General features: G+C 42.2%; 1 long non-coding RNA gene across 1 annotated transcript in view; it reads left to right on the forward strand.

Annotated features, from left to right (window-relative positions):
- Nucleotides 1-16,496, forward strand: part of LOC142310190 (uncharacterized) — a 112,434-nt gene extending 95,938 nt beyond the window's left edge. The window contains exon 3 of the long non-coding RNA XR_012754105.1: nt 16,255-16,496. This is a non-coding gene — a long non-coding RNA (uncharacterized LOC142310190). The remainder of the gene's footprint in view (nt 1-16,254) is intronic.
- Nucleotides 16,497-17,679: the final 1,183 nt, after the last annotated feature.

Genomic DNA, 17,679 nt, shown 5'->3' on the forward strand with positions numbered 1-17,679 from the left:
AGCAGCGGTGGTGTCACCAGTATCACCACAACCGTGGGTGGCGTCACGGACAATAACCAAACATCCCCAAAATCAATCCCCTTTTCACTTACGGGCGAGGAACGCCGCTCGAGTCCCCGGGATCCGGCCTACCGCTCGAGCCACCACCGAGCAGCAGCAGCCGGACCCGAGCAGTGGGAGAGCGCAGCGTCCCCTCCTCCGCCCGCGACAGAAATACATAGTGCAGTAGTTCTAGTGTTAAAGATATCTCTCTAATGAAATTTTGCAGTAAATGGACCATACCGAATTCAAGCTACCTATTGGAAACCTCCTTAATCCACATTTGTGAAATTGTATTGTTATGTTATGCTCTAATTACAGATGTACTTACTTTGTCATAGTTACATAGTTACATAGTTACTTAGGTTGAAAAAAGACCTAGGTCCATCTAGTTCAACCTTCCTCCACCAGTTCTACATTTAGTCACTAAGTCATTTATAACCAACAATGTTATGTGTACTGAGGAAATCATCCAGCCCTTTTTTAAAAGCTGTTATAGTATCTGCCATTACTACCTCTTGTGGTAGGGCATTCCACAGTCTGACCGCTCTAACTGTAAAGAACCCTTTCCTATTAAGGTGTCGGAATCGCTTTTCTTCCACTCGCATTGAGTGCCCCCTGGTCCTTAGTATTGTTTTCGGAAGAAATAAGTCATGTGCCAGTTCTTTATATTGACCACACATGTATTTATACATATAAATGAGATCTCCTCTGAGACGTCTTTTTTCTAAGCTAAACATATCTAACTTTTTCAACCTGCCATCATATGGGAGGCCTTCCATTCCTTGTAATAGTCTAGTTGCCCGCCTTTGAACTGACTCTAACTTCTGAATGTCCTTTTTAAAATGTGGAGCCCAAAACTGGATCCCGTATTCCAGATGTGGCCTTACAAGTGATTTATAGAGGGGTAACAATACGTTGGGATCACGGGATCTAATCTCTCTTTTTATACACCCTAAAATCTTGTTTGCTTTAGCAGCTGCTGCTTGACATTGAGTGCTGCTGCTCAGCTTATTTGTAATGAGAATACCCAAGTCCTTCTCCTGTTCTGTAGTCCCGAGTTTACTTCCATTTAATGTATACGCAGCTATAGGATTACTCCGTCCTAGGTGCATTACTTTACATTTATCAACATTAAATCTCATTTGCCAAGTATCTGCCCATTCTGACATCTTATCCAGATCTTTTTGTAATATTGTACTATCCAGGTCAGTTTTTAATATCCTACATAGTTTGGTGTCATCGGCAAAGACTGACACTGTACTATCAATCCCATCCACAAGGTCATTAATAAAGAGAGTAAAAAGAATCGGTCCAAGCACAGATCCCTGCGGCACCCCACTGCTGACTATAGCCCATTTAGAGAATGTACCATTTATGACTACTCTTTGTTTCCTATCTTTTAGCCAATTCCTTACCCAGTTGCATATTGTGTCCCCTAGTCCTTGCTTCTGGAGCTTTAGTATAAGGCTATTATGTGGTACAGTATCAAATGCCTTTGCAAAGTCCAAATAAATCACATCAGCTGCATTACCAATATCCAGGTTTGAACTTACCCCCTCATAGAACCCCAACAGGTTGGTTAGACACGACTTATCTTTCATGAATCCATGCTGTTTGTCAGTTATCATATTATTTTCTGCAATATATTTTTGCATGTCATCCCTTAAAATGCCCTCAAAAACTTTGCATACTACTGATGTCAGGCTTACTGGACGGTAGTTGCCTGGATCTACCCTCTTACCTTTCTTAAATATCGGTACCACATCAGCAATCCTCCAATCCTGAGGCACCAACCCTGTTACAAGTGAGTCTAAAAAGATGAGATACAGCGGTCTGTCGATTACGGAGCTCAATTCCCTCAATATTCGTGGATGAATGCTATCTGGCCCTGGGGATTTGTCAATGTTTAATTTACTCAGACGTAGGCGTACTTCATCTTGTGTTAAATTAATTATATCGGGTGGTGGACTTTGATTTTTCACTTGTTGAATGATCCCTGGTACAGTCAGTTCCTTGGTGAATACAGATGAGAAATGCCTATTTAATATCTCAGTCTTTTGTTTGTCCTCTATAACTAACTTGTTATTATATTTTAAGGGTCAGATACTATCCTTTGTTTTCCTTTTGGCATTAATGTATTTATAAAAGATTTTGGGATTTATTTTAATGTCATTGGCGATTTTTGTTTCAGTAGCTAGTTTTGCTTGTTTGATTTCTTTTTTGCATTGCCTATTGATATCTTTATACTCCTGCAATGCTATTTCTGTATTCTCAGCCTTTAAGATTTTAAACGCCCTTTGTTTTTGTTTTATTATACTTTGTACAGTCTTATTTATCCATAGTGGTTTCTTTTTATTCCTGGACATTTTATTACCAGAGGGTATAAGTTTTTTACAGGACTCTAGTAGTATATCCTTAAACTTACCCCATTTATGTTCGGTATCCCCAGTTACCATGACTTTGTCCCAATCTACACATTTAAGCTCTTCCCTTAATTTGTTGAAATCCGCTCTCCTAAAATTCCAGGTTTTAGCATTCCCCCTTTGAAATGTTCTATTGAATATTATGTCGAAGCTTACCATATTATGATCGCTGGTGCCCAAGTGCTCCCGGACCTGTAGATCTGAAATTGTATCCGGTCTATTTGACAGGACCAGATCTAGCAAATTACAGTTAGGTCCAGAAATATTTGAACAGTGACACAAGTTTTATTATTTTAGCTGTTTACAAAAACATGTTCAGAAATACAATTTTATATATAATATGGGCTGAAAGTGCACACTCCCAGCTGCAATATGAGAGTTTTCACATCCAAATCGGAGAAAGGGTTTAGGAATCATAGCTCTGTAATGCATAGCCTCCTCTTTTTCAAGGGACCAAAAGTAATTGGACAAGGAACTCTAAGGGCTGCAATTAACTCTGAAGGCGTCTCCCTCGTTAACCTGTAATCAATGAAGTACTTAAAAGGTCTGGGGTTGATTACAGGTGTGTGGTTTTGCATTTGGAAGCTGTTGCTGTGACCAGACAACATGCGGTCTAAGGAACTCTCAATTGAGGTGAAGCAGAACATCCTGAGGCTGAAAAAAAAGAAAAAATCCATCAGAGAGATAGCAGACATGCTTGGAGTAGCAAAATCAACAGTCGGGTACATTCTGAGAAAAAAGGAATTGACTGGTGAGCTTGGGAACTCAAAAAGGCCTGGGCGTCCACGGATGACAACAGTGGTGGATGATCGCCGCATACTTTCTTTGGTGAAGAAGAACCCGTTCACAACATCAACTGAAGTCCAGAACACTCTCAGTGAAGTAGGTGTATCTGTCTCTAAGTCAACAGTAAAGAGAAGACTCCATGAAAGTAAATACAAAGGGTTCACATCTAGATGCAAACCATTCATCAATTCCAAAAATAGACAGGTCAGAGTTAAATTTGCTGAAAAACACCTCATGAAGCCAGCTCAGTTCTGGAAAAGTATTCTATGGACAGCTGAGACCAAGATCAACCTGTACCAGAATGATGGGAAGAAAAAAGTTTAGAGAAGAAAGGGAACGGCACATGATCCAAGGCACACCACATCCTCTGTAAAACATGGAGGCAACATGATGGCATGGGCATGCATGGCTTTCAATGGCACTGGGTCACTTGTGTTTATTGATGACATAACAGCAAACAAGAGTAGCCGGATGAATTCTGAAGTGTACCGGGATATACTTTCAGCCCAGATTCAGCCAAATGCTGCAAAGTTGATCGGACAGCGCTTCATAGTACAGATGGACAATGACCCAAAGCATACAGCCAAAGCTACCCAGGAGTTCATGAGTGCAAAAAAGTGGAACATTCTGCAATGGCCAAGTCAATCACCAGATCTTAACCCAATTGAGCATGCATTTCACTTGCTCAAATCCAGACTTAAGACGGAAAGACCCACAAACAAGCAAGACCTGAAGGCTGCGGCTGTAAAGGCCTGGCAAAGCATTAAGTAGGAGGAAACCCAGCGTTTGGTGATGTCCATGGGTTCCAGACTTAAGGCAGTGATTGCCTCCAAAGGATTTGCAACAAAATATTGAAAATAAAAATATTTTGTTTGGGTTTGGTTTATTTGTCCAATTACTTTTGACCTCCTAAAATGTGGAGTGTTTGTAAAGAAATGTGTACAATTCCTACAATTTCTATCAGATATTTTTGTTCAAACCTTCAAATTAAGCGTTACAATCTGCACTTGAATTCTGTTGTAGAGGTTTCATTTCAAATCCATGGTTGACATAAGAGTCTCCAATTCATTCATTTTGTTTGCCAGACTTCTTGCATTTGCCAGTAGACATTTAATCCTATTAACACCTTTATTACTCCTAGCCTCCCTACCTTCCTTGTATGTCCCATCCCCCCCTAATCCTTCATTGACCCCTACCGTCTCCCTGTCTCTATCTGCTCTATCTATCCCCTTATTTGCTCCACTACCCTCCCTCCCCCCCGATCCTAGTTTAAAAGCTCCTCCATCCGTCTGACCATTTTCTCCCCCAGCACAGCTGCACCTTCCCCATTGAGGTGCAGCCCGTCCCTACCATAGAGCCTGTAGCCGACTGAGAAGTCGGCCCAGTTCTCCATGAACCCGAACCCTTCCTTCCTGCACCAATTTCTAAGCCACATATTTATCTCCCTAAGCTCCCGCTGTCTTTCTAGTGACGCTCGTGGCACCGGTAGTATTTCTGAAAACACCACCTTGGAGGTCCTGGACTTCAGCTTCTCTCCTAGTTCCCTGTAATCATTTTTAAGGACCTTCCACCTGCCTCTAACTTTGTCATTAGTACCAATGTGCACCATGACCGCTGGGTTTTCCCCAGCCCCACCCAGCAATCTGTCTATCCGATCCACAATATGCCGAACCCGAGCACCCGGCAGACAACACACTGTTCGGCATTCACGGTCTCGGCGACAGATGACCCTGTCTGTCCGCCTAATTATAGAGTCCCCTACCACCAACATCTGTCTGGGCTTTGCTGCACTCCTATTTCCCTCCTTCCTACAGCAGTTGTTTTCCTGGTTGCTAGGAGCAACATCCTACTGTAGTGACTCTAGTCCAGGCCCTTCATTCCTAATATCAGCCAAACAGGCATATTTACTAGGTTGTGCCAGGTCAGGACTAGGCTCCCTGACACTTTTCCCCCTACCTCTTCTTCTAACTGTTACCCAGCTACCTACCTCTGGGTCCTGATCTTCCCCACTTCCACCCTCCTCCATATCACTGGCCCCAGCCAGAGAAAGCTCAGTGAGCTCTAAACTCCTCTCCAGGTTTGCAATGCCCCTTAGTGTTGCAAGCTGCTTATTAAGATCAGTTACCTTGGCTTCCAAATACGCAACATGCTTGCATCGAGTGCAGACATAGTCACCCTCGAACGGCTGCTCAAGGCATGCATACATCTGACAAGACACACACCTGGTAGCATTGTCCATGGAGCACCTATCAAATGGGGATCAACAGTAAAGTAGAAAAACAAAGAGAAAAAAAACGAAAGAAACCCAATGGGAAACGTATAAGGATAAATTCAAACTATGTTCTTGTGTCAAACTATGTAATTGTGTTGAAACTATGCACTTATCTTAAATTCAGCACTTTACTTCAGTTCAGCACCTCGCTCGCTCAAACAACTGTGAGTTCATAATCATGATTCAAGTACTTACAGTATTTACACTGATTGATATGTGGTGTTTTCCTATGGTCAGATCTCTAATTTTTTAATGTTTTTTTTACTATATGCATGAATATTATGAATGCACACATTCAGCACACCTTCACATGTATTTAAATTGTTGCATTTGCGTTGCAATAACTTTACCGCACCCATCCCGATGTGCGCGTGACTTGTGGCTGCTCCCTGCCGGCATCTTACGAATGTCGGAGCATACTCGAGAGCCATGATGATACGGTCCGGGGCATGCACTGAGTACCTTGACTGCTTGGATGATGGTGTAGGGGGATGACAGTTATAGACGCATGTGCCACTACGAGCGGCGATTTTCAAAATGGGACAATTGTCATGTGATATGCCCAGCTGATATAAATATCCCCCTAGACCACAGAATGCAGCACTTTACTTTATTCCTCCCCACTGATAAAGCATCTAACTAAACAGCGAAACGTATATTGGAGCCATCTGCACATCTGTAACACTAGTATTGTGGTCTTGTTACCATCTACCATGCCTCCAACTCTTACACCATTTATACTTTTGGGATGACTGTTCTCAGTGTCGTTATTCTTATCTGCATTGTAATAGACATTCTTTGACTCTGCTCTATTCCTCCCTGTCTTTTATAGCATTTTCACCATACCCATATTCATTCATTTAAACGCAGCTTTTTTCCTATGCTATTCAGTGTTCTTTGTACTCCGTGCACCTTTTCTTGGGCTTTTGTGATGTGTTGGAACCTCATTTACTGCACTTGCACTTTATTACAAACCTATTATAAATCAATACATCACTGTATATTTACAGGAATCCTTTTCATTTGCTGCCTGGTAATAGTTGCCATTTATGACCCCTCGCAGTGTTACACATTTTTTTCTTGTTTTTAACCGTCTGTCTCTGTGTTTATACATGTATTAAACTATACAATTTGTATCATACTCCTGTGTTCTCCCATTTTTGCATTCCCTCTATAGGATGTAGAACAAAGGATGTGTCCTTTTTGATAAGCAAGAAGTATGATAGGAGCAATCTGACAGGCATAATTTACTGAAATACAGAAATATTACAAGTAATCACATGTAATAAAAAAATGTGTAATTGACCTGGGTGATAAATGCCCCAAGCTCATTTCGTAGTGAGCAAATTCACAGAAGAGATACTGCTGCCCAAATTGGTGGGAAAAAAAGTTTATGGGGCTATGCTGGAATAAAGTGGCCAATTGTTTTTCTCTTGTATCACGTGGAGAGTTGGATTTGTGGGCATCACTTACGCACTATTATTATTATTATTATTATTATTTATTATTATAGCGCCATTTATTCCATGGCGCTTTACAAGTGAAAGAGGGTATACGTACAACAATCATTAACAGTACAAGACAGACTGGTATAGGAGGAGAGAGGACCCTGCCCGCGAGGGCTCACAGTCTACAGGGAATGGGTGATGGTACAATAGGTGAGGACAGAGCTGGTTGCGCAGTGGTCTACTGGGCTGAGGGCTATTGTAGGTTGTAGGCTTGTTGGAAGAGGTGGGTCTTGAGGTTCCTCTTGAAGCTTTCCACGGTAGTGGAGAGTCTGATGTGCTGAGGTAGAGCGTTCCAGAGTATGGGGGATGCACGGGAGAAATCTTGTACACGATTGTGGGAAGAGGAAATAAGAGAGGAGCAGAGAAGGAGATCTTGTGAGGATCTAAGGTTGCGTGCAGGTAGGTACTGGGAGACTAGGTCACAGATGTAGGGAGGAGACAGGTTGTGCATGGCTTTGTATGTCATGGTTAATGTTTTGAACTGGAGTCGTTGGGCGATGGGAAGCCAGTGAAGGGATTGGCAGAGTGGCGAGGCTGGGGAGTAGCGAGGGGAGAGGTGGATTAAGCGGGCTGCAGAGTTTAGGATAGATTGGAGGGGTGCAAGAGTGTTGGAAGGGAGGCCAGAGAGCAGGAGGTTGCAGTAGTCGAGGCGGGAGATGATGAGGGCATGCACTAATGTTTTTGAGGATTCTTGGTTAAGAAAAGCACGGATCCGGGAGATATTTTTGAGTTGTAATCGGCATGAGTTGAAGAGGGCTTGGATGTGTGGCTTGAAGGATAGAGCAGAGTCGAGGGTTACTCCAAGGCAACGAGCTTGTGAGACTGGGGTGAGTGAGCAACCATCAAGTTTGATGGAAAGGCTTGTTGGAGGAGGTGAGTGAGGAGGAGGAAAGACAATAAACTCTGTTTTGTCCATGTTAAGTTTTAGGAATCGTGCAGAGAAGAAGGATGAAATAGCAGACAAACATTGTGGTATTTTGGTTAGTAGAGAGGTAATGTCAGGTCCAGAGAGGTAGATCTGTGTGTCATCGGCATAGAGATGATACTGGAAGCCGTGGGACTCTATGAGCTGTCCCAAGCCGAAGGTATAGATGGAGAACAGCAGGGGTCCAAGAACTGAGCCTTGAGGGACACCGACAGATAGGGGGCGAGCTGAGGAAGTGGTGTGAGAATGGGAGACGCTGAAAGTTCGGTCGGTTAGGTATGAGGAGATCCAAGATAGGGCCAAGTCTGTGATGCCCAGAGATGAGAGAATCTGTAGTAGGAGGGAATGGTCTACTGTGTCGAAGGCAGAGGACAGGTCCAGGAGGAGGAGGATAGAGTAGTGTCGCTTGGCTTTGGCGGTTAGTAGATCATTGGTGACTTTGGTTAGGGCAGTTTCGGTAGAATGATGTGGTCGGAAGCCAGATTGAAGCCGGTCAAAGAGGGAGCAGGAGGAGAGGTATGAGGACAATTCAAGATGGACATGCTGTTCCAGTAGTTTTGAGGCATAGGGGAGAAGGGATATGGGGCGATAGTTTGACGCAGAGGATGGGTCAAGGGAGGGCTTTTTGAGGATGGGTGTAATAGAGGCATGTTTAAAGCATGAAGGGAATACACCACTTGCTAGTGATAGGTTGAAAAGATGGGTTAGGGCTGGGATGAGGACTGCGGTGATGTTGGGGATGAGGTGCGATGGGAGCGGGTCCAGTGCACAGGTGGTTAGATGTGATCTTGAGAGTAGAGTGGAGAGATTGTTTTCTGTCATGGTGGAGAAGCTGGATTTGGAGGAAGAGGGATGAGTAGCTATGATGAGGGGCTGTGGTGATTGTGGGCCAAAGCTTGCTCTGATGTTGTCAATCTTCCGCTTGAAGAAAGAGGCAAAGTCTTCAGCTGAGATGAGAGGAGAGGGAGGTGGTGCCGGAGGACGGAGGAGAGAATTGAAAGTGTTGAATAGCTGTTTAGGGTTGTGAGAGAAAGAAGATATGAGGGATGAGAAGTAGGTTTGTTTTGCAGCAGTGAGTGTGGACTTGAAAGTGGTGAGGGACTCTTTATATGCAATGAAGTGCTCAGTGGAATGAGACCTCTTCCATCTGCGCTCAGCAATTCTGGAAGCCCGTCTAAGTTCTTTAGTCTGCCTTGTGTGCCAGGGTTGCCTGTTGATTGTGCGGGTTTTGGTGTGTGTGAGGGGGGCAGCTGATTCGAGAGCTGCAGAGATTGTAGTGTTGTATAAAGTTGCAGCGGCATCTGCATCATGTAGAAATGCAATGTCTGTGAGGGGGAGAAGGGACTGAGAAAGGGCGTGTAAATCAATGTGTTTGATATTTCTGCGAGGGTATGAAAATTTGTGGAGGGGGGGTTGCATACTTGGAGAAGAGAGGGAAGAGAATGTGAGTAGGTTGTGGTCAGACAGGGGGAGAGGTGAGTTAGAGAGGTTAGATAGGGAACAGAGGCGAGTGAAGAGGAGGTCCAGCGTGTGGCCATCTTTGTGAGTAGCTGCAGAAGACCATTGGGTGAGGCTGAAGGAGGAAGTGAGTGTTAGAAGTTTGGAGACAGATGAGTGGGAAGTGTCAATGGGGATATTGAAATCACCCATAACGATGGTGGGGATGTCGGTGGAAAGGAAGTGTAGTAGCCAGGTGGTGAAATGGTCAAAAAAGGCAGTGGCTGGCCCTGGAGGGCGGTAAATGACAGCCAGCTGAAGGTTGGAGGGGGCGTAGATGCGTACGGAGTGCACCTCAAGTGCACTATGAGGAGAAGACAAGCTGACGTAGACAGTGTGATGTTGTGGGCAATGTTTTTTGAGGAACTTTAGCTCCTGGTATTCACAAAGATGAAACAGTGTAGCTCAGGCACTCTCAGCTCAGCTTGTCCTCCAGTGGTTGGAGCCTAGACACAGGAATAACCCTTTATCCCCTAAACTCCCTCTAGTGGTGACTATAGACAGCTATCTCTTAGCGTCAATGTCTGGCTAGGCAGGAGAGTTTGACTTTCATAAATTATTTGAGCTTTGACTGCTGTAAAGATATAATAATAAATTATGTGGTTTTAAAAGTTGGACATTCACTTTAAAATTAACCGGAGCTTCCACTGTAATTATTCATTGGGGAGTCAAAATGAATAATGTCTAAGTTGTGCTGATATCTAAGAAATTGCCCTGATATGTTCAGACTGTTACTTAGTAATGAATGAGGGATAAGGCCATTGGGTGCATCTTCCCAGCATTTCTCGCTCTCTGCCATGGAGAGAGAGAGATGGCAGCCAACTAAAAGTAGAGAAGGCTATGCTGAGAGCTGGAAGGGGCCTTCATATTCCTTTAATGGGAACCTGTCACCAGTTTTTTTCAGTATTGAACCAAAAGTATCACCTTCTGCAGCTCCTGGGCTCATTTGATGATTTATGCGTCTGACACATCATCATCCACGTACTGGGCTGAATCTCTGGCCTGCGCAGTCATTCCCGGCTCACGCAGGCGCACTTCGCCTTGCCTTCGCTGCCCCATTGCGAGCAGAGCTGAAAACATAGGTGCGCTTGTGCGAGCCAGTGAGTTCGCTCACAATCTCGCGTCTGCGCAGAGAGCTCACTGACTCGCACAAGCACACCTATGTTTTTGGCTCTGCCCGCAATGGGGCAGAGCAAAGTGGGCCTGTGTAAGCCAGGAATGACTGCGCGGGCGTGACATTCAGGCCCGATACGTGGATGATGATGGAGGTGTCAGACACGTCAATCTTCAAAGGAGGATGGCAAACAGCGGCAGGAGGGGGGACAGGAGCCGAAAAATAGTATGCCCATCCAACTAGAACAGGTCATTTGCATACGTGGTGGTCAGATTTTATAAAGTTATTTCTGGGGTCTGCAAGGGGAGTCAGGGAACAAGGTGTATCTTCATAGAATGCAGCCCAGGAGCTGCAGAAAGTGAGACTTTTGGTTCAATACTGAAAAAACTGGTGACAAGTTGCCTTTAAAGTCCTGGAAGTTAGAACAATATTGAATACAAGTGAGGAGATATGTGACTGTATACACTATAGAAACAGGAGAACAAGAGTATTTGTGCAAAATTGGAAAACTTTATTGAGACATACACAAGAGGAATTATTAAAAATAGAATTCTACCATATCAGAAAGGGGAATAAAGTGTGCAGTGGGTCATAAGATTGCAAAACATAATAGCCCTCATATAAAGACAAGAATTGATGTACCATTAATTAAAATATGAGGGTGAGTGCTGCCTGAGGGAAGAGTATACCAAACTAGACCCATAAATGCTGTAATATACAGATGCCGGGGACTGGGGCTGAGCTTCAAATCACCATGGCCTCTCCGACCAGTGGTAAGGGGAAGCCATGGTGATTATTGATTCATGACCTCAACACTACGTAAGTAGCCGCCAAGTGAGGGGTCTTTTAAAGGTCAAGGTATCCACATTAAAACATAGGCTAATAGTCAAAAAGGAACAGGGCTCAATTTCTTACCTAAAGTGTAAATGCTATAGAGGTAGCTCAGTTCCCGAGGTATACACGCCTAATGGATGTAGCCCAGCTTCAGTCCCACATCAATGTAAAGTCCCCATAGAATGCCCAGGATCACGACTAGCCAGCAATGACTGCGCAGGCGCGAGATTCAGCCCCGCTACATGGATGATGATGGAGGTGTCAGACACGTCAATCTTCAAAGGAGGATGGCAAACAGCGGCAGGAGGGGGGACAGGAGCAGAACAAGAGTATGCCCATCCAACCAGAACAGGTTATTTGCATACGTGGTGGTCAGTTTCTATAAAGTTATTTATGGGGTCTGCAAGGGGAGTCAGGGAACAAGGTGCACCTTCATTGAATGCAGCCCGAGAGCTGCAGAAGGTGAGACTTTTGGTTCAATACTGAAAAAACTGTTGACAAGTTCCCTTTAAAGTACTGGAAGTTAGAACAATATTGAATACAAGTGAGGAGATATGTGACTGTATACACTAGTCTAATACTGAAAGAGCTGTTTCCTACATTAAATGGTCAATGGGGGTCCGAGTGCTTGGGTCCTCACCAATCTTCAGAATGGTCTCTGAAATGTCTCAACATAATGCCTGCCACTGTTCCAATCATTTTCTATGGGAGTTAAAGGGAATCTGTCACCAGGTTTTGCTACCTCAGCTGAGAGCAGCATAATGTAGAGACAGAGACTATGATTCCAGCAATGTGTCACTCACTGAGCTGTTTTCTGTCATTTTGATAAAATCAATGTTTTCTCTGCTGCAGATCTAGCAGTTATACAGAGCTCATGAGTATGCTGGACTACCTTCCAGCACACCAAGTAGTCCTCTATTGATAATCTACTGCTGATTGATCAGTGATTTTATCAAAACTACACTAAGCAGCCCAGTAAGTGACACATCGCTGGAATTATGATCTCTGCCCCTACATTATGCTGCTCTCAGATTAGGTGGCAAAAATCTATTGACAGATTCTCTTTAAGGAGATAGCCAAATATGGCATTTCAGAGCCTCGTTCTTAGGATTAGTAGTGGCCCTACGGATCGAACCTTCACTGATTCAGGATTTTTTTTTTATAGGATAGTTTTATTGAATTATACATATAAAAATTACCAACCAAGAAAAAGACACAACAGCCCCAAATATTACAAAAATAGACAAATCTAGTAATGTCCCAAACCCATCCCCATATGAGACAACAAAATCCACTTATGCAATAATTGTTTAGCAAGTAACTTTGATTACGTGCATATATCTATATTGTTTTTTATTAGTCAAAAATATCCAAATAGACAACTAGGAATGAATTAGGTCATTTATATGCAGACTAAAAAATGAATAGAGAAGAATCATCCAAAATGAGAGAATGTGATTCTACTTGTGAGAATGAGATTCCTGGAAAAGGTGATCAGATATAGGCCAATTTTTCTATGCTATATACCATCTGATTGTTATGTGAACAAATCTGCTAGGCTTAAAGGGAATCTGTGAGCAGGTATTTTTCACCTAAACTGAAAGCATCAAAATGTAGAGACAGAGACCCTGATTGCAGTGATTTGTCACTTACTGGGCTGCTTGCTGTAGTTTTGATAAAATGAGTACAAAAAAAAGTTCCAGCAATTTTTGGATAAGAATGATTCAGCATTTTTTTTCCAGTAGAAAAATTAAAAAGATAATTCAAACTATACATTAGTACAGACATTTCCTACTTGTTTTAGACCAACTTTCACCGTTTTATCAGCAGAAGATTATCACTAGAGGACTGGTAAACCTACTACCTCCATATTCATGATCTCTGTATACCTCCGCTCCCAACAATGATTGGCAGCGTTCTGCCTATGCACAGTATAAACAAAAGTTGCCAATCAGTGATGTGTGCCGGAGTATGAGTTGGTATACATGTAGCTTGTAAGTTCATGTTCACACTGGCCATAAGACATAAAAAACAAAGAAGAAAATAATATGAACATATACCCTGCTGTAACTAAATAGAAGCATAATGCATATAATTTAACATAGGGTACTTAGTAAACACTATTTTTGATCAAAAAAGCATAAAGCCATCCCACCACGACAAGACAAGGGATGCATGCAACCGACCCGCTCCTGTCCGGAGAGTGTGCGGCCGTGACTGGTGATGCAATGAGAGACTTGCTCAAGTTACACGCGAGGCACTTGCAAGTGTAACTCCGGCCTAAGGGCAGAGAGTGACTAAGTCCCAACTGGACACACAGCCATGGGAAGCATAACATGAAATGCCCGCCTCACTGAGAAGGGGGCCGCACCCTATTTGTACTGAGTACAAGAGACTACAATAAAGTGAGCCGAAGTATGTTGGTATACATGTAGCTTGTAAGCTCATGTTCACACTGGCCATAAGACATAAAAAAGCAAAGAAGAAAATAATATGAACATATACCCAGCTGTAACTAAATAGAAGTATAGTGCATATAAATAAACATTGGGTACGTAGTAAACACTATTTTTGATCAAAAAAGTATAAAGCCATCCCACCGCAACAAGGTGTACCCAGTCGGGACAGTTTATATGCATTATGCTTCTATTTAGTTACCGCAGGGTATATGTTCATATTATTTTCGTCTTTGTTTTTTTTTATGTCTTATGGCCAGTGTGAACATGAGCTTACAAGCTACATGTATGCCAACTCATACTCCGGTTCATTTTTTTTATTTTGCAGTCTCTTCTACTTAGTACAAATAGGGTGCGGCCCCCTTCTCAGTGAGCTGGGCACTTCATCTTAGGCATCCCATGACTGTGTTTCCAGTTAGGACCCAGCCACTCTCAGCCCTTATACAGATTGATAACTGCTGACACATGGTGAGGTTTTAATATTAGAGAGTGTAGGTACCATCCCGATTTGAGTACGCCTTGTCGCGGTGGGAAGGCTTTACACTTTTTTGATCAAAGATGTTGTTTACTAAGTACCCTATATTTATTTATATTCACTATGCTTTTAATTAGTTACACCAGGGTATATGTCTATATTATTTTCTTCTTTGGTTTTTCAATCAGTGATGTGTGTAGGGTTTTATAGAGTTCAGCATTCAGTAAACTGGTAGACCTCTTGCAGATAAAACACGGATTTTATCTAAACTACAGTAGATTGGCGAGTAAGTGATACATCACCAGAATCGGGGTCTCTGCCACTACATCATGCTGCTGTCAGATGTGATGGCAAAACCTAACCTGTTTCCAACTACAGCAGAGTGGGAAGGCCTGGAGTGTCGATCTATCTCCCCCAAATCGATTCAAACTTCTACAAGCATTTTCTTTTTACGTATATCCCTCTTACCTCTCCGAAAGTTATCACCTATTCTTCGAATACGCCATTTAATATTAGGAAGAACCCTTTAAGCTAGCATTGTTTTTATGGAAATCCATACTTCTGCTCTGATCATGGTCCTCTGAAGATCACGGTGCATTGTATGGAGCCTCTTACAAATTTATACTATAGTTCAATCCGGTGACAGATATAAGACTGTCCTGACACTCCTCATAAATCAGGGAAAATCCTGACCATAGTTGCTGCAGTAACATTCTGGGAGCTCTGCCAAGTGGGATGTTGATATATCTTATATCCTTTTACATTTCGCTTTGTAAATGAAGGTGTGTTTCTGTGGTCACATATGAGCTCACAAAGAAAAATGCAGGTACAGACATGGTCACGCTAGCATCACACATGTACATTATAGACACAAATCTATGCCCCCTGTTACTGTTTGGATTGTGTGTTATGCCTTAAGGCCCCGTTACACACAGAGATAAATCTTTGGCAGATCTGTGGTTGCAGTGAAATCATGGACATATTGTTCCATTTGTACACAGTCACAAACCTGGCACTGATTGTCCACAATTTCACTGCAACCACAGATCTGCCAAAGATTTATCTCTGTGTGTAAAGTGGCCTTTAGTCCTGGGGGATCTGACTAAATACTATTTTTTTCTTTCTCGATCTGACATGATGCGGTGGGATGCAGATTTATGAATTCAGGGTTTCGGGAGCCGAAACTTCTTTGATCTAGAAGAGGCCCACCTAGGTCTGAATGGCAGCACAAGAGAGGGGCTCCCTGCATAGGGTTGGGGGAAGATTATACTATGAATTTAGGGTTATGTATATATTTTTAACCCCTTACAACATTATGCCTTTACATTAAAAAACATTTAGGCTATGTGTCCACGGTAGAATGTTGCTGCGGATTTTTCTGCATGAAAATCCGCGGCTTTCCCGCAAAATCCGCACCTTTTCAAAGGTGCGGATTTGCCGCGGATTTACCACGGAATTGCCGCGGATTTTGGTGCGGATTTTTTTTTTTCCCCAATTCTGAAGCCAAAATCCGGATCAAAATCCGCAACAATAATTGACATGTTGCAGATTTTTCCGGATCAAAATCCGCACCAAATCCGCCGCGGAAAAATCCGCAGCATGGGCACAGCATTTCCAAAATGCCATAGAAATGGCTGGGAAGTGCCGCTGCTGCAGATTTTCGGGAAATCCGCGGCTTTTCCGCGAGAAATCCGCGGCAAAATCCGCGCATTTTCCGCAGCGTGGGCACATAGCCTTAGTCTTTAGTTAGTTAAACTGTTGTAGTCACTTTGTGGGCCAAATTCAATGGCACTATGTTTATGCACTGTACTTGTAAAATGACCAAATTATAGGAAAATTTACTTTGAATTTGGGAATATTATACTAAAGCCTCATTCATATGTTCATTTTTTACGTATGTGCTCTTTATGTGTTTTTCACAGATCGAACACAAACCCATACATAAAGATATTCATATTTTCATGATTTTTGCTGTCTGTGTGTGCTCAAAAATGAAGACAAGTCTTTTTCAAAGCCTAAAGAAGTTGAAAGAAGTGACAAAGGATGGAGCTTACAAACAGCAAGTCGTTTTGACATTACAGTGCATATGTTCATATTTATTTTGCAATTTTTAAGCTTTTTCAAGAGGGTTGTAGGTGAATTCTGCCTAAACAATATGCTGTGTTCACATACCATAATAAGTTCCTTTCTATGATCCATTTAGGAAGCATTAAAATGGAAATAAAACCTTCAGATACAGGACTTATTCATTTGAATAGGTTTAATTTTTCCTAAATTCACTTTGCATCTGTTCCATCTGCCATAATTTTTGGGGGGATTAGGAAAAAAGGACCAAACAAAATAGACTTTTTTTTTTAAATTTCATTTATTTAAACATTCTAATCTATGAGTAATTTATTGTTATCCGTTATGTGATCGTATTATATACCTAGAACAGAGGTAGGGAGCCTTTTTTTCTGCCAAGGGCCATTTGAAAATTTCTACCAAACTCCAGGGGCCGCACAAAATTATCAACTTGAAAATGATCCTGCTATATTTGGTCAAAGAGTTAATTACAGTGCCTACAAGTAGTATTCAACCCCCTGCAGATTTAGCAGGTTTCATAAGATGCAAATAAGTTAGAGCCTTCAAACTTCAAACAAGAGCAGGATTTATTAACAGATGCATAAATCTTACAAAAAAAAAAAAAAAAAAAAACAAGGAGAAAATTGTAGAAAAAATACCCTGACTATAAATAAATAAATTGCAAGTGCTCAATAAACAGGGTACTTAGTATATACATTTTTGCAAAAAGGTAAGAAGCTGTCTCACCTCGTCACGGTGTACCCATCTGAGACAGTCCCTAACCTACTAAAGTTAAAAACATATTCTGTACCTGACTTGTGTCATGTCAAAACTTCAATATGGATGGTAAAGTGGTTAGCTGGGTCCCAGATTAAATACACAGCAAAAAGTGAGAAGCAGGTAATTGTTCAGCCTCAGTATCAGGAGGGCTGCACCCCCAACTTGCATTAAAGCAAGATAACAGACAAAAAACACCAAAAAAACTGAGCTGTGACCAATGTTCAATAAACATGCAACATTAGAAGCATGTGAATTGCAGCCTCAAGACTAGAAAAAAAAAAAAAAAAAAAACAAGGAGAAAATTGTAGAAAAAATACCCTGACTATAAATAAATAAATTGCAAGTGCTCAATAAACAGGGTACTTAGTATATACATTTTTGCAAAAAGGTAAGAAGCTGTCTCACCTCGTCACGGTGTACCCATCTGAGACAGTCCCTAACCTACTAAAGTTAAAAACATATTCTGTACCTGACTTGTGTCATGTCAAAACTTCAATATGGAT

This window comes from Anomaloglossus baeobatrachus, chromosome 5, assembly GCF_048569485.1.
Source record: "Anomaloglossus baeobatrachus isolate aAnoBae1 chromosome 5, aAnoBae1.hap1, whole genome shotgun sequence".
Classification (NCBI taxonomy): Eukaryota; Metazoa; Chordata; class Amphibia; order Anura; family Aromobatidae; genus Anomaloglossus; species Anomaloglossus baeobatrachus.